A 24,992-nucleotide genomic window follows, 5' to 3' on the forward strand; every position below is an offset into this window, starting at 1 on the left:
CGCACAGGAGGCAACGGAGCAGAGCGATGCCAACACAGAACTCCACACTGGCCACACCACCAATCACCTTCTCCATCACGCTCACTCTCCAACTTTCTGCCTCTTAAGCGTCCTACCTCAGGAAGCCACTGGAGCAAGTCCTCCACCAAAATGTGAGCATAACAAAGTAGGAGGAAGCCATGGACAAACACGAACGTCGATGCAGAGATGAGGGCATCTCCAGGGCGACAGTGAAAGGAGATTCCAGAACAGGAGCTGCGCGGCAGGACAGGACAGTCGGAGCAACGTGGCTCGTGAGAAAGGAACGTGGAAGGCTGCCGCACCTGCCCAAGGACACTGGACCACCTTTCTAAAGTGATTCACCTCTGTATGGTGTGCGCCACCCAAACGAAGAAGTCAGTCAAGAAACACACACACAAGCGATACCACAAACATGAAACTCAACTCTGAAGAAAAGCCAAAGGATGAGAGCAAAGGAACGTCCAGGGGCAACACCACAGGAAAAGGCGTAAGGAGCAACCAGCTCAGAAAAGAAGAAAACAGAGATCTCCAGGAAATCGTATCCCAGAAAGAGAATGTGAAGTCTATGTGACTGACCTTGTGGAAGATTTACTAAAAGGCTATCGGAAAGTATGGGGAAAATAAGCAGCAGGCATAAAAAGAACTAAGAACACGGGATTCAGTGGTCAGAGGAAGGTGACTATCCATCACACTTACCCTGTGCGTCTCTCTACAACGTACTCACCTACTGTCCCATCACCAATGACTTGCTTCTCTCTGCCCCTCACTGGCCTGGAGACCTTGTAGAGGGCCATTTCTCAGCGATCACGTTCCCAAACCCAGTGTAATGCTTGCTACAGCAGTGCACATGAGAGCAAGGATCTTTCTGCGTTTATTCACGTACTGAGTACCTACTCTACATACCTGGCATGCTTCTAGCGAACTAGAAGTCAAAGACATACAGACTTTGCTTGGCCTTCAAGAGTCTAAACTATTTTTATTCCTGAGAAAACAAATATTTATTCTATATCCTCATCCTCCCCAAAAGATGGAAAGTTCACCAACGGCTTACAGAATTTCAACAGGCAAGTTATCACTAACGGATTGGTACCCCGAGACATGATGATGCTTTTTGACACGGCATGCATTATGTAATATGAAAAGTGTCAGCCTGGGCGTTAGGGAATCTGGCTTCTGCACGTTATGACATGAGGCCCTTATTGATCAAGCCCAATCTAACTCTCCAGAGTCCTAACATCTCTCAACATCGGTCTCCTAGGAATCCTACACTCCAGCAAAGGTAAGCTACTTCCAGTTTACAGAACACATGTGCCCTCCCTCACACCTCTATGCCATTTGCAGGTCCCTCCACCTGGATATTCCTGCCCTGGCTGAACCAGGATGCACACCTGGAGGGAGCCACGTCCCTCTCTCCTGCACTCCCCCAGCATCCCATCACTGACAGAGGGATCTCTGGAGTGACTGACACATGCCATGCATGGTACCGGGCACTGGAATACACATCAGTCAACAGGGGAGACATGGCCCTGTCCCCAAGGACCCTTGGGGTGTAGCTTCTGGTTTAACATGCTTACTAGAGTGAATGTTAAATCCTACCCGATCTGTCAGCCTCTCCCTCCACCCAAACAGCAAGATTCTAGGGACAATGGCAGCCTCTTTCAGCTCTGCAGCCTCAGGACCGACACACTATTAAATAAAACCAAAGCTAAGGTCAAAAAAACTCCAGTTAGTGGCAGGAGGTAAGTAACACGTGCTCTTTAGAGGCCCTCTGCCTTTTCTTTTCTTTTCTTTTCTTGTTTGTTTTTGACCTCTTTTCTATTAGAGGAGTACAAACCTGAAAACTCCATTCATTGAAATGCAAGTCTCTTACAACTGGCTTTCTTCTTGCTGTGAAAGGCAAAACACTCCCCAGGTCTGGTTTTTGTTCACCACTATATACCCAATAGGATACACTGTATCAAACACGTAGAGTACTTAATCAATAAACACGTACTCGATGCATGAGTGATAATGCCTGAATAAATGAATGGATACACTAGATTTTGAGTGCCTTATAACTGCTCTTTGCTTCACACTGTATTTTAAGGAGAATTCAAGTAAGTAACAACATTTCATTTTAAGCAACAGGAGGCCTGTTCACTTGTCATGTTAGCAGTGGGAGACTCAGTGCATGCTGAGTTCCAGCACTCCTGTGTATCACATGAGCCAATCTATCTTTATTAAGAACATGAAGCTATGCATTTTAACTATAAAACTGATAAAATATAAGCATAAAAATTTGAACTAGTTCAAATAGAGCAGAAAACTAGATATTTCCCAAACTGTATAATTAAAATACATAAATAAAACCTTTTACTCCAGATAGATAAACAGAAACTAAGCTTGTCTCACTATACAATAAAATACACTGCCAGGTCCCTGAAGATATTTGTAAGATGGATACTCTACATTTTGGGCTTGAATGGTGTGTTTTATGACGGGTATAAATAGGCGCCTGGGCTGCTCTGAACCCCTCTCCCTTTCTAACATGCAAACTAAAGTTTCCCACCAGTCTCACACTCTAAATCCGTGCTTCGCTAACAGGTAAAGTATTTCCTCCCATCACCTTGCTTACGGTGCTCCCATTTCAATGCACAACCCAACGTGGCCAGCTTTCTAACATCCATCTCTCAGTAAGTCTCAATAACAACCCTAACCATCATACAATGACAGCCTTTCTCCTAAGAGCTTTATAAGTACTAGCTCCTCACGCCTCTAGCTGGTTACTATTAGTGTTCCCATTTTACACAGAAGAAAGCTAAGTCTGAAAGAAATTAAGAAATTTTCAAGGTCACACAACAAGCAAGGGAGAGATCAGGGATTCAAACACTAGCTTAATAGCACTTTTAAAATCATGATGTTATCCTGTTTCCCAAATTAACCAGATAATATTACTGTTAAAACAATGAACATGATCTGGGCTTTCCAAAGCAAGCACAGCAGAAAAACTCTTCCTAAAGCTGAGTAACATTCAACATGACACACTGACAAATTATAAGTTATCTGGCTCGAATTAAGCATGTAGGCTGAACTCCTGGAGAAGAATTGGTCGTTTGATGCTAAGTGCTAAATAAGGCCGAAACCCACTATTTCTTAACCCATAACATCGTAACAATTTAAGTTAACTGTGACGGTCTCCAGTGTCCAAAATATACAACCATTTCACACAGGCTGCCCTTCCTCTAAGCTCAGTCTACCAACAGTTTTGTACGTAGGCAAGCTGCAACCCGTATTCTAAAAAATACTAGATCAGAAGTAACTTTCTGAAAAACCCAAAAATATATAAAGAATGTGAATATGATTATGAAAATCATCTGGGCAAACAAAAGCTTCTTTATGCTTCAAACTAATTTTCGAGCCAAAAATATTCTAATACTAGACTGTGGTGCCGCTCACAGGTTGGGATGCAGTGTCTCAGGCATCTCTGAGATGCTGGTACTAAACTAATGACTAAGTGAATACATTAACAAGAGAGAAGAGGTAAAGTTACTAAATTCAGAAAAAACAATATTAACAACAACACTAATAACAGATTGCCTATTATGCCTGCAGAGTAAATGATGAATATAAACTGCCTTCTAGTTCTTGGAGAAACTGATCAAACTAAATCGGAGAATGATTAAGATTAGCCTTCAGGAACTTCCCTGGCGGTCCAGTGGGTAAGACTCTGCGCTCCCAATGCAGGGGGCCCGGGTTTGATCCCTGGTGGGGGAACTAGATCCGGCATGCATGCTGCAACTAAGGCCCGGCGCAGCCTAAATAAATAAAAATAAATCTTTAAAAAAAAAGAAAAAAAAGATTAGCCTTCAAATTCCCACGACAGAAATATCTACATTGTTAGGAACTGAATTTGCTGAACATCAGGTTGATTCTTTCCTTATTTATTTATATGACTAGCCATGTACGAACTATATTATACCACATTTGTAAGAGAGTTATGATAATCTCTACCTAACAGATGAGATAACAAGATTAGAGTTTAAGCAACCTCATCCCCATCACACAGGGAGGAAGGATCAGATCTGAGACTCAAAGTAAAATCTGTCCGAAGTCCATGCTCTTAACCACCGCTCTATTTTGCACTGTGAATAACATTCCCAGAAAATTCTACTGTGCAAAAGGCTTAAAAATATTAGCAAAACACTATTCTACTCAAATTAATTAATAGGCACAGTTAATATATTCAAGACAAGTCAACCCTTCAATCATACTCAAAAGAACTAATGGTTATTACGGTATATCTAAGGGTCATTTTGTCTACCTGAGAGAGACACCAAAAGAAGGACCTATGAACCAAATTCAAGAAGTAATTAGAAGGAGCATCTCCTGTAGGGACCAAGAGAGGTAACTGATCAAGGGACAGTCATTTGGACATTAATGGCCCAGATGAAACCAGAAACCATCATTACCTGCACAATGGAAGCAGTGTGCAAGTGCAGGGTCCCAGATCTAGGTAAGGAAGAGTAAAGACACTCTATCCTGTCTCTCCTGGAGACAGCAAAGTAAACCTGGATGGAGCAACTGCAGAAGCTATTTAATGAAAAGTACACAGTAGCAGGTGGATTAGGAAAGGAGACTGGAATTCAAACCACCACCAGATTAGCAGATTTAAATATGACAAAGAGCCCCTAACAAAATACCCTAAATGTGGAGGATGTGCTCCACATATATTCGGCATAGGAAGAGCCAGGCACACTTTGATTCCCATGGGAAAAGACAATCAAGGTAAGTCAATACTGAAATGAAACAGATGTTAGAATTAGCCCACAAAGCCTTTAAAGCAGCTATTATGCAAATAATCCCATAAACAAGCACACACCCAATATACTCAATATCACAAATTCTTTTTATCTCTTAAACCCACGGGCTTTGCCCCCCACACACACACACTCCATAGAAACTTCTCTATCCAAGATCACCAATAATCTCCAAACTGCTCGATCCAGTGGTCAGTACTCTGGCCTCACCTGAAAAGAGTCGGTCACTTCCTCTCCCCTCCTCTTGGCTCCCGGGATGCCGTCTTCCCCTGCGTTCTTCTCAGCTCACAGGTGCTTCCTCCTCTCTCTAACCAGTCAATTCCAGAGCCCCCAGGACTGTCTGTTCTCCTCTTAGCTGTGCTTACCTCCCAGGCAAGCTCACTCTGAATGCTGTCTCCTGCTAACTCTAAAATGCGTCTCTAGTTCAGACCCGCTGCCCAGCTGTTGTCCTGGACCGACTGCTGTCAACCCTGCATCGCAGCCACCACCTTCCACCTTCTCCTGTGCATCACAGAGAAGAAGCCAGAACTGGGTTTCCCAAAACCCCCTCCTGCCATGACTCAGGGCTGGAGGTAACTAATAAGAGGCACTTGTGCAAGACTGGTAAGACGAACGAGAAAAGTACTCTCAGGAGGTAGCTGTGGGCAGAAGCATAGCTGCAGGTCGATGCGTAGGGAGAAAAAAGAATTCACCAACTGTGGCAGCTAAGAGCTAGAGTGGCTTCCACAGAGAATTCCCAGTGGTTCCAGAGGGAGACCCCAGGAACCACCTGCTTCAACCACTGAGATCAGCAGCAGCGGCTCCAACTGTCCAGATCACTGCTGATTCCAGATGAGCTCCTGGGACACACTCACTGTAATGGCTGCTTCCTTGACCTTCAACCCTGCCAGCCCTATAGCAACAGAAGTGATGGATTCTAGTTCCTATATTGAAAAAAAGTCTAGCGTGGCTTCTGTTTTCCTGACCAAACCGTGACAGCTGCTAGCCCACTCAGAGCAGTGAAACGTCGCCAAAGAGAGCGGCGTAAACTGCCCAGCAGACCCCTCGAAGCTCAGGCGTGGCCTTCCGACACGACCCTTCCGCACGCGTTCAACGCCCCCTCAGCCAACTGCTGAGGGTGTCATCCCTAACCCTTCCTCCCACGCTCCCCACCCAATCTGGTCGCCTTTTCCTGCAAAACACGCCCCGAAACTGCCCTTGGCGTCACATCCCCCAGCACCAGGCTGACCGGAGCCGAAAGATGACGGCAGCAGCCACACCCACTCAGCACTGGCCTCCCTGCTCCCGCCCTGGCCACCCCAGTGCCTGTTCCCAACGCCGCACGTGACTCGGACTCTCAATCAGACGCACCACTTCTCTGCTCAAGATCCTAGACAGTCCCTCAGTTTACACGGATGTTTGCACGGCCAAAGAAATGTGCTGAGAAAAAAACAAACCTGCTTAAGACTATCAGCCTTTCAGCAAGAACAGCTGCTCAAAGTGTTGAGGACATGGGAAACAACATCAATAATCAATTAAAGAACAAGGCAAATGATTCTGGGTGGCTTTCCTTGGCTGTTGATGCGTCAACAGATGGTTCCCACACTGCTCGGCTATTTATTCAAGGAGCCAGTGGTACTGAGGAACTGGCCTCCAGGAATAGTGTATGTGGAACTACAGGTGAGAATATTTTCAAAGAACTGGAGAAAACACTAATTTAGTACAACCTGAAGTGGAATACAAATGATGACAGTAAAAATACATGGGGAGGGACTTCGCTGGTGGTCCAGTGGCTAAGGCTCCGCACTCCCAATGCAGGGGGCCCAGGTTCGATCTCTGGTCAGGGAACTAGATCCCGCATGCATGCCGCAACCAAGAGTTCTCATGTCGCAACTAAAGATCCCATATACTGCAACTAAGACCCAGCACAGCCAAATAAATATTTTTTAAAAAATACATGGGAAGCAGAAGAAAAGGGCTGGCTGGACAAATTTACAAAGATTATGAAAATGTAAGCTATACATTTACAGCTTTTAAAACCTGTAAAGCTTTTTTTTTTTTTTTTGCGGTACGCGGGCCTCACTGTTGTGGCCTCTCCCATTGCCGAGCACAGGCTCCGGACGCGCAGGCTCAGCAGCCATGGCTCACGGGCCCAGCCGCTCCGAGGCATGTGGGATCTTCCTGCACCGGGGCACAAACCCGTGTCCCCTGCATCGGCAGGCGGACTCTCAACCACTGCACCACCAGGGAAGCCTTAAAACCTGTAAAGCTTTTAAACATAGTTATTTAAACTATGGTTATTCATTGTATTCTTCATCGGCACGTACTCTGTGCAAAGTATTTTAATCTGTTATGTGTTACTGAACCAGTAGCATCAACAGCGAACTTCACTGAAACATCCTGACTTGTCCTCCCATACAGCAGTTTAATGATTGGGGGAAGGTTTTGTTGTGACTTGTTGACCTCAGAGCCATGACTGAAATTTTTCTGAAAAAGACCTTCCTTCAATTATCACTGTTAATCGAAAAATTGTATTCAATGAAATTAGCTGTTGCTAAAGACTTGATAACATTTCTTAATGAATTCAACCTAAAATTACAAGGCACAAGAGTGCTTATATGAGAGACTTCTACTGCAGTAAAGTCATTTCAATGACAGCCAATGTTTGAATCACAAGTAACACCACGCTTCTTTACACTCTCTGCTATCAAAAGTTATGACGACAAGCGAGATTTCCATTCCCACACAAATTCACAGCAGTTACATTTCTGAGTTTAAGCTACAGCAGCATTTTTTGAACCTTGATGCAAGTATAATAAAAATTTACATATTTCAAAATCCATTTAACTATGCAGTTGAGGCCGCCCTCTAACCATCAACTGGAAGTGATTAATCTGCAATATAATGGCATGCTAAAAGGCAAATATCAAGAAGAACCTAATAGGATTCTATAAATGCCTTCCAAGCAATGAATATGCTCAATTAAAATGATATACTCCTGCACTGATATCAGGATCTGAGAGTACCTATTGGCATAAAGACATTTGCAAAGGTGAAACACATAAAATCTCCTGGGCACATCAGCATTAAGAGATGGATATCTGTAATTGACTCCAATGACAGGAAGCAGTAACTTCAAAACTCCAATTAAAGAAAGTGTTATCCCCTTCCTCCCCCAGAAGAGAATCCCATTCTTCTCATTAGTGGACCTGTATTATAAAAAAAATTATATTCAGTTATAATTTGAATTCTGTCCATGAAAAATTTGTAGAAATTCTGTGCTCTCCCTTTTTATAGAAGTATTTACATAATATCCTTGATTTTGCCTATTAGTCTGAAAAACCTAAGATATTTCCTTTTATGGAAACTGTGTGCCTTTACAGAAATGTTTGACAATCCGTTTTAGTCAACTAAATCCCCCTGTCTTCTACACACAGGTACAGTTAAGACATATTTGACCCATCTTCAACTTTCTCAGTTGATCTTTTTTGATTTATGTCTGCATTTTACATTTATTCCTGATAAATTTTAATTTTACCTTATTGATTTCAGCACTTCATTACAACCTGTCAAAATATTTTAAAATTCTGATCCTAAAAGTGAGCTGTCTCCCAGCATGACTCCTGATCTTTATTCAAGTCCCTTATAAAAACATTAGGACAGGTGTCAAGGATGACACACTTCTGGAGACATCTTTACTTTGGTGTAGAAATTCTGATTTTTCAGTTTTGTGGTGAATTATACTGCGTGTGGCTGCAACATATATCTATCTGAAGGCAATAATTCCTTGAACTCCATAGTAATGACAGAAATAATAATTAACCTCTCTAGGCTTTGTGCAGTAAAGCATGAACCTGGCCCAGGGAAAGGTCTTGCCCGCACACAACTCCTGGGAAGTCACCTCTGAGCCCTCAGAACCTCCTGCCTGATTAGGCCGCCTTAATTTAGCTGGGGGCCTGAGGTCACACATTCCTAGGAAGAAACTACACTCATTTTTGGTGCTAGCAAATCCTACTTAAAGGTGACACCTGTCCATCTCTCACAGCCATGTGACTATTAAGAGATGCCTAACAGTATGTAAACTTCAGCTCTAACGTACAATAGCACGTTGAAAACATTCCAAGACGGTTGGAGTCCCACACACCTGGCCAGCCTTCTATGTACCAAAAACGTGTCTTGTTTTGTCTCTGGAGGGGAGGAAAGGCTGGGGATACAGTTCCACTTCGGAGGGGCTGCATGTGTTTGGGGTTTAGCTGGCAGTTTGGGATGTATTACATTTAAAGTAAAACCCCTGTGATGTGGGATGATTAGCTTAAACCTTTGCAGAGTGCCAGAAGTATACAATCTAAGAACAAGGAGCCACACCCCTGGGCGCTGGGCTCCCTTTTAATAATCCAACAAGAGCCCTAGAGTTCTCTCTCCAGGGAAAAACAACACACATCTACACACAATTCTGCTTACAACTTAATTTCTGGGGCTCATGGACCTAGGAAACAATGTTTCCTCCTCAAAGCAACTGTGATCCCTAGTAAACTCAAGAGCAAAGAGAGCTTCATGAACTTGTCACCCCAGGAGAAATCTGGGAGCTGTCCCAGAGTTACCCTGGACCCCTCTCGCGGCCCTGCCGCGTCATTTGCCTGGTCAAGGCCTGGAGATTAACTCAGAAACGGGCTTCAAATCAGTCCCCTTCTCTCCCGTTCCTCAGTCATGCCCTTGATCAAGGCTTTCTTCATTTATCTGTACAACATAATTGTATGATTAAAAGAACATAAGCTGTGGAACTGGACCATCTGAACTCTGCCCGTCACTTTACTAGCAAGTGACACCGGGCAGCCGTTTCTTGAGTGACAAACGTGTGCTTCTTCCCCCCTCTCAACTGCTTTACTGTAACACCGCCCACGCTGATCCAGTCCAAACCTCCTCCAACCATACAAATCTGTTCTATATCAGAATCAAGTACAAACTGCTTTGATCCTGCCTGTAACGCCAACTTCACCTCCTCCTCTACCCAACCTGTCCTGTACTCCAGATTTGACAGAGACATGCAGCTCCACAAACCCCAGCCCGTCACGCCTGCACACCACTGCAAAGGGCGGGTCCTGTCCTGAAGGCCCTTTCTGCTTCCCAACTGCCACTCGACTTCTACAGATCCTTTCAGACAGTTAGAACCTGCAGAGGCCACTGCGTCTGGTCCACAACCAGTTTTCGTATGGTTCCTTGGCTAAGAATGCATTTTACTTTTGTAAAGGGTTAAAGAGGGGAAAAAAATATGTGACAGGCGATATGCGGCCTGCAAAGCCTGAAGTGTTCACCATCTGGCCTTTAACAGAGAAAGTCTGCCAACACCAGAGCCTGACCATCGATGGGGACACGCCCTCCCAGTCCTCAGAGCCCCTGCTGTGACACAGCCACTGACCTGAACCAGTCCCACTCCCCTCTTGTCTGTATCACCAGGGCTTAATACTGTATGAGGCACAAGACAGGTGTTTAATAAATGCTGAACAAATGAATGAACTGACTAGACGAGCTCAAAAACAAACCAGGGAAACATATAAGTGGAAAAGACTTAGCCTTTAGTAGTAAAACACTACGTAAGTCAGGTAAAGATCATGATCCTAGCACTTCACATTTGTCCAAGCTTTACACTGTAGCTGCATAAATACCCTCAATGGCTGCGATTATAAATACTAGACTTTATAGGTAAGGACACCGAGACTCACAGAACCTAAACAACTTGTCAAAAGTCACCTGACAAAAGGCAGAGAGGCAATATCTGAACCCAGGTCTTCTGCTTCCCAGATGAGATACTCTTTCTTTTAAAAAGACCTGCCTCCCCACACAAACCATGATGCCCAGACCCCTTCAATTACCAATACCTGAGATGTTAGGGGAGGGATAAAATTTAATTTCTGACTCATTATTTAATTTTGATAATTTTCAAGTCAATGCTACTTTTTGTAAACAAAACAAAAATGAAATGGATACACAAAATAAGCACTAGGCTAAAAGACCCTGGTATAACCACAAACTAAAATTTTCTTTCTTTCCTTTTCTTCAACCAGTCCTTAAGAAAGTAAAATTAAACAGCTTAATTAACAAATGCCACTGAAAGGAAGCAGCTGCAGGCACAGCATGAACCCCTGCCCATCGGCCAAGCTGAAACAAACTGGCAGTCGAGGCAGTCACCTGTCCTCAAGCTTCAGCTTGGACAGAACAGAGTCCAAGAGCTGAAAACGTACATTAACACCTCGACTTCAGGCAGGAAATAAAACAAGTATTTCCAGAGGCAGAAATGAAATATAAGAAACTCTATCAAATAAAAAAATTTAGTCTAATCTATTAATCTAAACTTTTTGCAAAACCAAGGTATAAATTATGCATAGCTGGAATTTAAGTACCTAGGTGTCCAGAAGTTTCTGAGTCAGGACCAAGATGTAGCCAAACTAAACTAGGATGTGGGTCTATTAAAGATAGTATTAATTTCAAAGAAGTGGTTCCATACAGAACACATTTTCTTACTACAACCCCCTTTTAGAAATAAGTCACAACAAGGTACATGAAAAAAATTCACTCATTTGGAATTTATCAAACACTAAAATAAATCATAAGTCATCAAAGGAATTTTAATGGAAATTAGAAAATATAGGGAATTCCCTGATGGGCCAGTGGTTAGGACTCCATGCTTTCACTGCCGAGGGCCCGGGTTCAATCCCTGGTCAGGGAACTAACATCCTACCAGCCATGCAGAGTGGTCAAAAGAAAAGAAATATACCTAAATATTGAACATATTTATTGAATGGAACAATAAATGTTTTATGAATAAATAATAAAAATACCTCACATCAAATTGTAGCCCTTGGGCAAAGAAAGATTCCTTAAATGAGATGCCAAAAAAACTAATCATAAAGAAAAAGACTGGGGCTTCCCTGGTGGCGCAGTGGTTAAGAATCCTCCTGCCAATGCAGGGGACACGGGTTCGAGCCCTGGTCCAGGAAGATCCTACATGCCGCAGAGCAGCTAAGCCCGTGCGCCACAACTACTGAGCCTGCGCACTAGAGCCTGCGTGCCACAACTACTGAGCCCATGTGGCACAACTACTGAAGCCCACGTGCCTAGAGCCCGTGCTCTGCAACAAGAGAAGCCACCGCAGCGAGAAGCCGGCGCACTGCAATGAAGCGTAGCCCCCGCTCACGTCAACTAGAGAAAGCCTGCGCGCAGCAACGAAGACCCAACACAGCCACAAATTAATTAATTTAAGAAAAAGCAAAAGACTGATAAAGTCAACGATATTAAAATTAAGAACTTAGTTCCAAGACACCTCAAAAGTAAAAAGACAAACCAGAAACTGGAAGAAAATATTCACAACTTATAATGACAAAGGATAGTAATCCACACGTAGAAAGAACACCTACAAGTCAATAAGAAAAACATAAGAAATTAGGTCAATGTTTTCACAGGTCCTTCATAGAAGAGAGAAGAGATATGACCAATATATTAAAAGAGTATCAACAAAGTTAGTAATAAGAGAAATTCAATTTAAAGCCACAAGATATTATTACATAACCACCAGAATGGTAAAACTGAAAAAAAGACAAAATAAACTACTAGCAAGGATGCAGAGCAACCAGGAGTGGGATGTAAATTGGCAGGGGTACTCTAAAAGCAATCTGGCAGTAAGCAGTCAAGCTGAAGGCTGGCCAGCCCAGAACCGGCATCACACTCCCACGTGGGCAGGCTGGACACATCCACACACGTGGGCAGCCAAAGACGTGTCAGCAGCGCTTGCAAGAGCAAGGCGGCAAACCACACAAATGCCCATCAACTGGAGACAAGGTTACACAACAGTGAAAGTGAACGTACTGATCACTTACGGCACCTCCTACGGGTCTCAATCACAGTGCTGAGTGGAAAAAGGCAAGTCACATGTAGTGTGATTCCCTAATAGAAAGTTCAACACAGACAAAACTAACACAAAAATAAGAAATGATAAACGCAACATGCATTCAGTGACCGCTGTTTTAAATGCTGGGGATACAGTAGTGAACAGACATTTTGCCCTGAGATTTTCTGTCACAGCCAAGTGACAAAGAAAATAAAAGTGAGTAAAATACAAATGACACCAGGCCTTGAAGAAGGAGACTGTAGCTAAGGGGGCTGAGGGCAGGATAGCTATGCAGGCTTCACGATGTGGGAGGCGGGCTGCGGTGGGCAGCAGGCGGGCCTTCAGAGTGGGGATGCTCCACTGCTGCAGCTGGGCCGTAGGTGCTAGGCTTGCTTTATTCTTCTCTACACCAGGGTGGCCCCATTGCTTGTTTTTGTACAGCCCATGAGCTAAGAAAGGTTTTTACACTGCATATGATTAAAGAAATTATTAAAAGAATAATAACATTTTGTTGCATGTGAAATTACATGAAATTCAAATTTCAGGGTTCAGAAATAAAGTTGTACTGGAACACAGACAACTCACTCCTTTAACACAGCTGCTTTTGTGCCAGAATGGCAGGGCTGAGTACTGGGGACAGAAGCTGTAGGTGGCCTGCAGAGCCCAAATGTGTCCTGTCTGGGCCAGTACGAGGAAGCTCACCTCTGCGGACTCGGGTACCTTCCTCTGGGAGATCAGAGCACTCTTGATCTACACCTTACACACATCTTACACATGTTCTTCTGTATCTCTTCAATGTTTAATAAAATCATTTTTTGAAAAAGACTAATACACTAAGTGTATTTCTCTAATGAACCTTGTTCTATTAAAGCTTCATGCTGCTTCTCCATCCTAATGACTAAGTTTTAAAAAACAAGATATGTACTGCTATCAGGAGCATTAAAGCAAGACAGCAAAGCAAACTACTGTTTATTTTGACTCAAGTACAAGAAAAACAGAAAGGGAGGGAGGGAGGGAGGGAAGGAAGGAAGGAAGGAAGGAAGGAGGGAGGGAGGGAGGGAGGAAGGAGGGAGGGAGGGAGGGAGGGAGGGAGGGAGGAAGAAAGTGACGGAGGGAGGGAGGAAGAAAGTGACGGAGGGAGAGAAGGAGGGAGGGAGGGAAGGAGGGAGGGAAAGAAGGAAGGAAGGAAGGAAGTAGGGAGGAGGGAGGGAGGGGGGGAGTGGGGAGGGGGGAGGGGGGAGGGAGGAGGGAGGAGGGAGGAGGGAGGAGGGAGGAGGGAGGGAGGGAGGACTTTTCCACTCCAGTTTCCAAGGCTGTGGAGAGAACCACAGCCTTGCTTAACACCCAGCTCATTAGGACTATTAGATGTTTCTGTGCATCACTGACTTCAAAAAGCAGTACAGTTACACCCGATCCCTTCCAGTCTTCTGAAAGAAATGTGTCATGAATTGTTATGTCACATTTTAGCAAGGGCCACAATATCTGGCCAACATTAGCATATATGTTCCCGATGCAAGTGCCTTCACATCTTTTAAAAATAAGCCAGTATCTCTGATTAGAGTTAATATTAATTAATGATGCCCATTAAAGGTGGTGATGAATACAGAGTTCATTACAACATTCTGTTTCTGCATATGTCTGAAAATTTCCACAAAGTTTTAAAATAAAATTGAAGATTCATATTTTAACTTTAATTATTAAGTATAATGCTCATGTAATAGAAACTCACACAATTCCCATTTATGCATGTTTCAGAATCCTTAGTATAAAACGGCTTTCCATCACCCTTACTACTGGCAACTTCTTTAAAAAATGCTTATTTAAAAATCTACATGAGGGGCTTCCCTGGTGGCACAGTGGTTAAGAATTGCCTGCCAATGCAGTGGACACGGGTTCGAGCCCTGGTCCGGGAAGATCCCACATGCTGCGGAGCAAATAAGCCCGTGCGCCACAACTACTGAGCCTGCGTTCTAGAGCCCGCGAGCCACAACTACTGAGCCCGCGTGCCTACAACTACTGAAGTCCACGTGCTACAACTACTGAAGCCCACGTGCTACAACTACTGAAGCCTGCGCGCCTAGGGCCTGTGCTCCGCAACAAGAGAAGCCACCGCAATGAGAAGCCTGAGCATCGCAACAAAGAGTAGCCCCCACTCGCCACGACTAGAGAAAGCTCGTGCGCAGCAACGAAGACCCAACGCAGCCAAAAATAAATAAATTAAAAAACAAAATCTATGTGAAGACACAGCACTGCACCTTCTGACCCTAGCAGAAAGGAAGAGGCTGACAGCAACGAGCTGAGAAAGTCAAAGGACATTCACCCACAGGAAAACAAGCTGTATCAGCTGTGCCTCTACGTTCTGTGTATACAGCAGTAAATGAAAGAAATACCCCCATTCTCTTTGAGCTGCAATATTACAAAATGGGCAATGATGCAGGGAGGACTGAGAACTTTGAAAACTGGCAAACTTTTACTGTAAATGTTTACTTTTAATAGTTACTACCTTTTGTGAAATATCTCAAAAGGTCACACACTAAAAAAAAAAAAAAAGGTCACACACTAGTGAACACCAGAACCTTACATGCTGCGTACCACCTCATTCTCTCATCAGCCTATGGTTCTATTATTTGGCCAATTTAAAGGACAAGGAAATGGAGTTAGAGAAGTTAACAAACTAGCCCAAGACCAGAGAGTCAGAGTCTGGCTCCAAGGCCATGCCCTTCACAACTGCACTGCCAGTGGTTATTCAACATTCCAACTAAGTAAGGCAACGTCATCCTATGACCCATACTTTGCAAACCAGTACCTTGCTACTCAAAGTGGGGCCCAGGGACCATCGGCACGGCACCACCTGAGAGCCTGGTAGAAATGCAAGATCTGATGCCCCACCCTAGACAGACTGAATTAGAACCTAAAACCTAACGAGATCCGTGGGTGATGTGTGTGCCTGTTCAAGTTTGAGAAGCCCTGATACAGAGCACGCACACACTGGATTTTGAGGTAGTTTATCAGTTCAACATACCTGGTACAGTTAAATTAGCTTTCACCTCTTCTGCTTGCTCTCTGATCCCAAAATGAAGCAGAGGAGTGCTGGCAGGCGACTCCACAGGTGGCCACGAAGAGGACTGACATGACAAGCCCATGTCTGTGGCCCCAACCTCTCCCCTCCCCACCCTCAGTCCCAATTACCACCCTGTCTTTCGGACAGAGCCCCTGCAGCCAGGCTGCACTTACTGAGCCAGCTGAACCCTTCTTCCCAGAGCAGCAGGCTACAGACACGGCTAAGTGCACATGCCCCGAGTTCCTTGAATCGCGCCCAGCATCCGGGGCGCCCTGCAGCAGAAAGGGGCAGCGGGGGCTGCTGCAGCACGTGCTCTTATCCTAATGCTCTGTGAGCTACAAAGAGAGCTTCCGACACAGCCCCAGCACTAATAATCCTCTTACCAATTCACAGCGAATAGTCAGTGAATGGATGGAATATCCTTTTGTGACATTTTCTTAAATCCGTGGTTTCTGCCACCTCTCTCGACGCTAGAATCCAACGTACGGTGCAGTAAACCAATCTCTGCACGTTCCCACCAACATGTAGCTTTGCCTGTGCTTTCCTTCCGCCTAGAACACTCTCCCCTCCTCCTCCCCCTCCCCGCCAGGCTCCTTCTGTTGACCCCTGGGATGGGGTGGCAGTGTCCTGCAGTCCCCCGCAGCTCTGCCCAGCACCTGCTAAACATGGCACTGCCGCTGCCTGGTCGCTGGACTACGACCCGCTCAGGGCAGGGACTCAGCGCATGCTGAGCGTTCTCCCCAAATGCCAGTTCCATCAGCAGATCTGTGAGCGCCCCGCGGTCTGCCCTCCCCATCCGCACCCTGACAGCCACAGCCTGCGACCCACACCCACCTCAGGGAGAGCCTTCCCCAGAAGCCTTAAGGGGCTCAGCCATGTTTGGCTGCAGGCAGATTCCAGAAAATGGCCAACCTTAAGCAGCAAGGGCAGCTCCGTTAGCGGTTCTCCGGGGCAGACTCGCCGCCACGAGGCCCCGCAGAAGCTCTCCCCGCAGAGGCTCTCGGTCCAGCCAGCGCTGCCCAGCAGGACTTCCCGCAACCGTGAAAATCTTCTCCCCATCTGCACCGTCCAAGGGGGAGTCGCTAGTCACGTGTGGGTACTGAGCCCTGGAAACGGGGCTAGCCTGGCTGTTGGACAGAACTTTAAATCTGATTCCATTTTAACTTAAACGCGTGGCTAGCGGCTACTATAGGCGACGGCGGGTCCAGGTTTAGACTCTAGACACTGGAGTGAAATGAAAAAGAACTTTCCTTGGCTCCTTAACTGCAGGCTACGTTGTTTGGTCCAACCCTTCCCTGAAAAAGGCTTAAAAAGACGGATAGAATACTTTAAAAAATCTTAAAAGCAACCAGAAAATGACAGGACAAGAAGGAAATAACAAAATTAAAGTGAACTCAGGAACCCAGAGAGAAACAAGCAGAGAAACCACCTCTGCACGGAAGTCATTTGACAATTCTGAAATTTTCGACTTTCCTTTTCACAACAGTGCAGGGAAAGAGGGACAGGAGTCAAAGCCGGGCCCCCCAAAGTGTCTAATCCTACCTCCCTAAGCAGGACCTCAAAAGCTACACAGCTCAGGATGAGAGTAAGCCAGCAGTGAATCAGCTCACCAAGAGAATGACAGCTCTGTGTGGTCCAGAACACCTCAAACCTTGGACTTGGTTTAAGGTGGTCCCAGGCTGGCTGCAGCAGAAACAAATGCGCTCTGGAGGGAGCTACCTTCATTTAGGCCTCGAAAGAGTCCTCCCAGTAATGTGGACCCATATCCCACACCACAAACAAAAATTATCTCAAAATCAATCACAGACCTAAATGGAAAACCTAAAGCTATAAATGTTCTAGAAAGGGGAGGGGGAAACAGGAGAAAATCTTTGTGACCTAGGTTAGGCAACTATTTCTTAAATATGACACCAAAAAAGCACAATCCATAAAAGAACAAATTGATAAATGGGACATTATCAAAATTTGTAACTTCTGCTCTTCAAGACACTGTTAAGAGAATGCACAAAACAAGCCACAACATGGGAGGAAAGCATTGAGAGTATCTCACAAAGGACCTGTATCCAGAATATATAAAGAATCCACCCGTACGAAAAAGTTTTTTCATGGGCAAAAGATCTGAACACCAAATAAGATATACAGATGGCAAGTAGACATATAAAAAGATACTCAGTGTTATTAAGGCATTTGGGAAATGTAAGTTAAAACCACAATGAAATACCATGATACACCTATTAGAATGGCAAAAACTTAAAAGACTAACCATCATGTTGCCCTGATGATACAGAGCAACTGGAACTCTCATACACTGCTGGTAGGAATGTCAAACGGTACAGCCACTTCAGAACACAGTTTGGCACTTTCTTAAAAAGCTACACAAATTCTGGGGGTTCCCTGGTGGCTCAGTGGTTGAGAGTCCGCCTGCTGATGCAGGGACACGGGTTCGCGCCCCGGTCCAGGAAGATCCCACATGCCGCGGAGCAGCTGGGCCCGTGAGCCATGGCCGCTGAGCCTGCGCGTCCAGAGCCTGTGCTCCGCAACGGGAGAGGCCACGACAGTGAGAGGCCCGCGTACCGAAAATAAATTAATTAATTAATTAAAAAAAAAAAAAGCTACACAAATTCAAAAAGAGTCATGTATCACACTGTTCACTGCAGCACTATTTACAACATGTAAAGGACATGGAAGCAATCTAAGTGTCCATCGACAGACGAATGGATAAAGATATGGTACATATATAAAATGGAATATTATTCAGCCATAAAAAGAAATGAAATTATTTGTAGTGAGGTGGATGGACCTAGAGTCTGTCATACAGAGTGAAGTAAGTCAGAAAGAGAAAAACAAATACCGTATGCTAACACATATATATGGAATCTTAAAAAAAAAATGGTTCTGACGAACCTAGGGGCAGGACAGGAATAAAGATGCAGACGTAGAGAATGGACTCGAGGACGGGGGAGGGGTAAGGGTAAGCTGGGACGAAGTGAGAGAGTGGCACGGACATATATACGCTAACAACTGTAAAATAGATAGCTAGTGGGAAGCAGCTGCATAGCATGGGGAGACCAGCTCGGTGCTTTGTGTCCAGCTAGAAGGGTAGGTTAGGGAGGGGTGGAGAGAGACGCAAGAGGGAGGAGATATGGGGATATATGTATGCATAGAACTGATCCACTTTGTTATACAGCAGAAACTAACACAACATTGTAAAGCAATTACACTCCAATAAAGATGTTAAAAAAAAAAAAAAAGCTGGGCTTCCCTGGTGGCGCAGTGGTTGAGAGTCCGCCTGCCGATGCAGGGGACGCGGGTTCATGCCCCAGTCCGGGAAGATCCCACATGCCGCGGAGCGGCTGGGCCTGTGAGCCACGGCCGCTGAGCCTGCACGTCCGGAGCCTGTGCTCTGCAATGGGAGAGGCCACGACAGTGAGAGGCCCGCGTACCGCAAAAAAAAAAAAAAAAGCTATACAGACACCTACCATATGATCCAGCCATTACAATCCTAAACAACCATCCCCAGGAAAAAATAGAAGCCTGGGTCCACAAAAAGATTCGTACAAAAATATTCATATGCTTTATCCGTAATAACCCAAATCCAGAATCAACTCTCTACACGTTGATCTATACATTTAATGTCATCCCAAACAACAACCGGAAGAATTTTTTGGGAAGTTGCCAAGTGATCCTAAAACATATACAGATCTGCAAAGGGTTGAGGATAGCCAAGGCATACTTGAAGGAGAATCAAGTGGGAAGAGGTCCACGAGGAGATAAGACTTATTATAAAGCTACAATACTGTAGGCAGCTTAGTACCAGAGGGATCAAATAGAGTCTATACACACACATATATATGGACCTTTCATTTACAACAAAAGTGTCACCACAGAGCACTGGGGGAAAGGAGCATTTATTCTTTTTAAGAAATGGTGTTGGGACAACTAAGATGTTCACATGTTAACGAAAGTGGATTCCTCCTTCACACTACACACCAAAACCAATTCCAAGAGAATTATAAAGGGGAAAGGCAAAATCATAAAGCATTTAGAAAATAACAGGAATTAAGTTCATTATCTCAGGGTAGGGAAAGACACAAAAAGCACCAACTATAAAGGAAAAGACTGATAAACTGCACTACATTAAACTTAAGAACTTCTCTTCATTCAAAAAAGAAAAAAACCAACCCACCAAGCTACTGAAACTGCATGACAAAGTAGGAAGAGGCAGTGGCAAAATACATAAGCAACAAAGGACCTGTGCTCTGAATATACAGAAGTCTACAAATAAATTTCTTTAAAACTAATAGAAAAATATGGGCACTTCACAAACCAGTGAATACAAATGGCCAGTAAATGTATAAAAAGATGTGCAACCTCATTATAACCAAGAAAAGGCTATTTAAAACCACAGGGCGGGGGGCATCCCTGGTGGCGCAGTGGTTAAGAATCCGCCTGCTAATGCAGGGGACACAGGTTCGAGCCCTGGTCCGGGAAGATCCCACATGCCGCGGAGCAACTAAGTCCGTGCGCCTCAACTACTGAGCCTGCGCTCTAGAGCCCATGAGCCACAACTACTGAAGCCCGCGTGCCTAGAGCCTGTGCTCCACAACAAGAGAAGCCACCGCAACGAGAAGCCCGTGCACCGCAACCAGAGAAAGCCTGCGCGCGGCAACGAAGACCCAACGCAGCCATAAATAAATAAATAAAATTTTTTAAAAATAAAATAAAACCACAAAGTGGTAATAATACTACAGAAATGACCCCAAGGCGCTGGGAGGGGAGACTGACAGGGGAACAGAGACAGACGGGGATGCGCTGAAGCTGTAATCAGAGAGAAGGCTGCTCAGGGGATGCAGCCTCATGGTTAGGGAGGGCGGGGTCCCAGGAGAACCATCCACTGACATCCACTGAGAAGCTGCTCTGGGCCAGGCACACTCAAATGCACTTGCCCTCTGCATCCTCAGGTTCCGCATTCAAGGCTCAAAATATTGGGGGAAAATCCCAGCAAGTTCCAAATAGCAAAACTTGAACTTGCCACACTGGCAATTATTTACATAGCATTACACTGTGTTAGGTATTGTAAGTAATCTAGAGACGATTTAAAGTATACAGGAGGGTGTGCATTTAAAGGTATGTATGTAAATACTATGTCATTTTAGGTAAGGGACTTGAGCATCCAAGGAACTTGGTATCCGAGGAGGGTCCTGGAACCAATCCCCCACGAATACTGGTCAGACAGCTATACATTTAATGGGAGTCACATTAATGCGACCTTTAATTTCACTTGACCAACTTTAAGGAGAAAGAAATTGTTCCAAAGAGCTCCAAATGAGATCACGTTACACCTAATTCCTTCTGCCTTTGACGAGTTCTTCGTCTCTACCTTTGTAACAACTTTCACACACTTAAAAGATCCCTTGGACTTCCCTGGTGGTGCAGTGGTTGAGAGTCCGCCTGCCGATGCAGGGAACACGGGTTCGTACCCCGGTCCGGGAAGATCCCGCATGCCGCGGAGCGGCTGGGCCCGTGAGCCATGGCCGCTGAGCCTGCGCGTCCGGAGCCTGTGCTCCGCAACGGGAGAGGCCACAGCAGTGAAAGGCCCACGTACCGCCAAAAAAAAAAAGACCCCTTACCACAAAAGGCCCACAACAGCGTCATTTGCTTTAGTCTCTGTAATTCCAGGACCTCAGCATGAGAGACTCTTCTTCAATCATCAAACAATCACTGACTGACCATCTACTATGGCAGCATGAGGAAAAGATAATACAGAATCCTTGTCCGTCAGCTTATAATAAGTCTATTTACCAACAGATGCATCTAATTCTGCACAAGGCACATCGCCAATCCCATTTGGTGCACTAACTTTCACTTAGCCGCCTTCTTAGGAAAGAAAGGAAAGGACAAAAGGCAAAACGAAATTCATTAAACTTAAATATGAATGTAATGCTAGGCACAGAATCAATTCACACAATGCTGCTTCATTAGTCACCCCAAGACTTGGCAATCACCCTGACTCTAGTATAAAGCTAGCCAATTTTTCAGCACCAAAGCAAAACCACCAGGGAACGTGTGCCTTAAGCACTCACATGTACACACTCTCCTGTTATCTGCCAAAAGCCACAAGTCCGGGAGCCACACAAAATGCCACTTCAACATAAGAGTTCATTTAAAATCCACGCCGAGATTCAATTCAAATAATTACGTGGTCTCAGCAGAAAACAGTCAAACTCCCTACTCAACAAAAGGAGTTGTGAGGTCTTCTCAAGACTCTAAAAACCCTTAGGAACATGTTTAAGAGTCCTGACAGGAAGGCAACCTCATTAGCAAATCTAAGTGGTCAAAAAGACCATACACGTACCTCTGCCATTTATGACTGATGTCTGCCTGCTACAACTGGCGTTTCTTTTAAAACACTCTAAAGCAGTGGTCCACGAACATTAGCGTGCATCAAAAGCTCCTGACAGCAAGTTGAAACTGACCACCGGCCCCGCCCCCAGAGTCAGATTCAGCAGGTCAGAAGCGGGGCAGGAGCATTTGCACTTCTAACCTGTGGCTACTTTGAGAACCAATTCAACAACCTGAAGCTTCCTGGTCTCTGTGAGAGTGCCTGTTTCCCCACACCGTACAGCAAGACTAAGGGGGAACTCGCTGAGGAAGAACAAACTGCTCTTTTTTACCCAAATGTTGACTTTCCCCCAAGTAAAGGTAAGTGACCTGTCACGGCAAGGGAAAGCTGGCATGTTGTATATGTAATTGGCACTGCAGCCATACGAAAATGGGTTTTGAAAATGGTTTCAGGGCATAATGGAAAACTCTTGTAAAGCAGCCAATGAATCCAGCTGATTAGTAAAAGACACGTTAGAGGGTGTGGACAAAAGGGAACACTCTTGCACTGCTGGTGGGAATGTGAATTGGTTCAGCCACTATGGAGAACAGTATGGAGGTTCCTTAAAAAACTACAAATAGAACTACCATATGACCCAGCAATCCCACTACTGGGCATATACCCTGAGAAAACCAAAATTCAAAAAGAGTCATGTACCAAAATGTTCATTGCAGCTCTATTTACAATAGCCCGGAGATGGAAACAACCTAAGTGCCCGTCATCGGATGAATGGATAAAGAAGATGTGGCACATATATACAATGGAATATTACTCAGCCATAAAAAGAAACGAAATTGAGCTATTTGTAATGAGGTGGATAGACCTAGAGTCTGTCATACAGAGTGAAGTAAGTCAGAAAGAAAAAGACAAATACCGTATGCTAACACATATATATGGAATTTAAGAAAAAAATGTCATGAAGAACCTAGGGGTAAAGCAGGAATAAAGACACAGACCTCTTAGAGAACGGACTTGAGGTTATGGGGAAGGGGAAGGGTGAGCTGTGACAGGGCGAGAGAGAGTCATGGGCATATACACACTAACAAACGCAGTAAGGTAGATAGCTAGTGGGAAGCAGCCGCATGGCACAGGGATATTGGCTCGGTGCTTTGTGACAGCCTGGAGGGGTGGGATGGGGAGGGTGGGAGGGAGGGAGACGCAACAGGGAAGACATATGGGAACATATGTTTATGTATGACTGATTCACTTTGTTATAAAGCAGAAACTAACACACCATTGTAAAGCAATTATACCCCAATAAAGATGTTAAAAAAAAAAAAAAAAAAAAGACACGTTAGAGCTTCTGGACCAGTAATGAAGGAGCTTTTACAAGTCCCGCTCATTTTGTGTCGCCTTGAGCAATTTTCTATATCTGCAGAACTTAGGATGAGTCCTAAAGAACACAAGATCAATTATACAGGATCAGTTTCTAGAAAAAAAGAACAAAACTGTCAAGGGGCAGAGCAGTATTTTTTCCCTGGCCCGAGTCTGATGACAGTGGTAATCTAAAATAAAGCAGACAAAGGTGAAAACACGATAATCCAATTCTTCCCTGGTATCAAGTCCTATGTGGTTTTAAAGTGAGGTCCTTTACCAAGGCAAACAAAACGCAGACAGCTAACGGATGTAATAGCTGTTCTCCAATAATTAATAAGTCTGGGTTATTCTACTCAATAAATATTGTGTCAGGTACTGAAGATGGAAAAGTGTGTAAAACGAAGTTTCTGCCCTCATGGTGCTTCAATCCTCACGAGAAGACACACAAGCCACTAAAAACATGTAATGTGTAAAATCATTTAAGCTCTTCCTTTAGGCCAGCAAAGACAAATGCATGTTTTGGTCACCAGTAGACATGACGAGCACCTTGGACTACTTTCAATACAGAATATGGGGGCAGAAGGGAGATCCTAGGCACACACAGCACACAGACACGACCGTTTAGGTTCTTCTAAGCCTTGGTCTTGGTTCACTGGCCCCAAAGGAGCAGAGTATATGCCGACTCTTAAAAGCAGAATGGGGCTTCCCTGATGGCACAGTGGTTAAGAATCCATCTGCCGGGCTTCCCTGGTGGCGCAGTGGTTGAGAGTCTGCCTGCCGATGCGGGGGACACGGGTTCGTGCCCCGGTCCGGGAGGATCCCACATGCTGCGGAGCGGCTGGGCCCGTGAGCCATGGCCGCTGAGCCTGTGTGTCCGGAGCCTGTGCTCTGCAGCGGGAGAGACCACAGCAGTGAGAGGCCCGTGTAACGCCAAAAAAAAAAAAAAAAAGAATCCATCTGCCAATGCAGGAGACACAGGTTCGAGCCCTGGTCCAGTAAGATCCCACATGCCGCGAAGCAACTAAGCCCGTGCGCCACAACTATTGAACCTGCATGCCACAACCACTGAAGCCCATGTGCCTAGAGCCCGTGCTCCGCAACAAGAGAAGCCACAGCAATAAGCCCGCGCACCACAGTGAAGGGCAGCCCCTGCTTACTGCAACTAGAGAAAAGCCCACATGCAGCAACAAAGACCTAATGCAGCCAAAATTAAATTAATTTTAAAAATATATTTTAAAAAAAGCAGAATGGAAAATTCTAAGTTGGTGAGAGTAAGCACATTCATTTCAGAAACATTTAGAGAGCAGCAATGTATCAGAGGTTGTAAATACTAGGATTACTACAAGGGGCTCATACCTGTGTGAGAAATGTGCAATTTGCTTTTCCCTTACATACTCCTTGCTTCCCACAAAACTGTCTTCAAACACCAACCCCTCAAAAAAGTCACCAATGAAAAAACTGTAAATGTGGAAGTTACTAAAGCACATCTTGACAAATAAGTATCAATCACTGCACCATGCATTATATACTTTACCTAATTCTAAATTAATTTCA

At 44.8% G+C, this 24,992-nt stretch overlaps 1 protein-coding gene across 3 annotated transcripts in view; it reads right to left on the reverse strand.

Moving 5' to 3' along the window:
* Positions 1–24,992, reverse strand: part of PTK2 (protein tyrosine kinase 2) — a 254,311-nt gene that overhangs the window by 224,825 nt on the left and 4,494 nt on the right. Inside the window, exon 1 of one of the 3 annotated variants that reach the window (XM_060287147.2) lies at positions 5,028–5,653. The exons of the other annotated variants lie outside the window; for them this stretch is intronic. The gene's annotated coding sequence lies outside the window, so the exon portion shown is untranslated. Of the gene's footprint in view, positions 1–5,027; positions 5,654–24,992 lie in introns of those variants that run through there. 3 annotated transcript variants of the gene reach the window in all.

Source organism: Globicephala melas, chromosome 17, assembly GCF_963455315.2.
Source record: "Globicephala melas chromosome 17, mGloMel1.2, whole genome shotgun sequence".
Taxonomy (NCBI): domain Eukaryota; kingdom Metazoa; phylum Chordata; class Mammalia; order Artiodactyla; family Delphinidae; genus Globicephala; species Globicephala melas.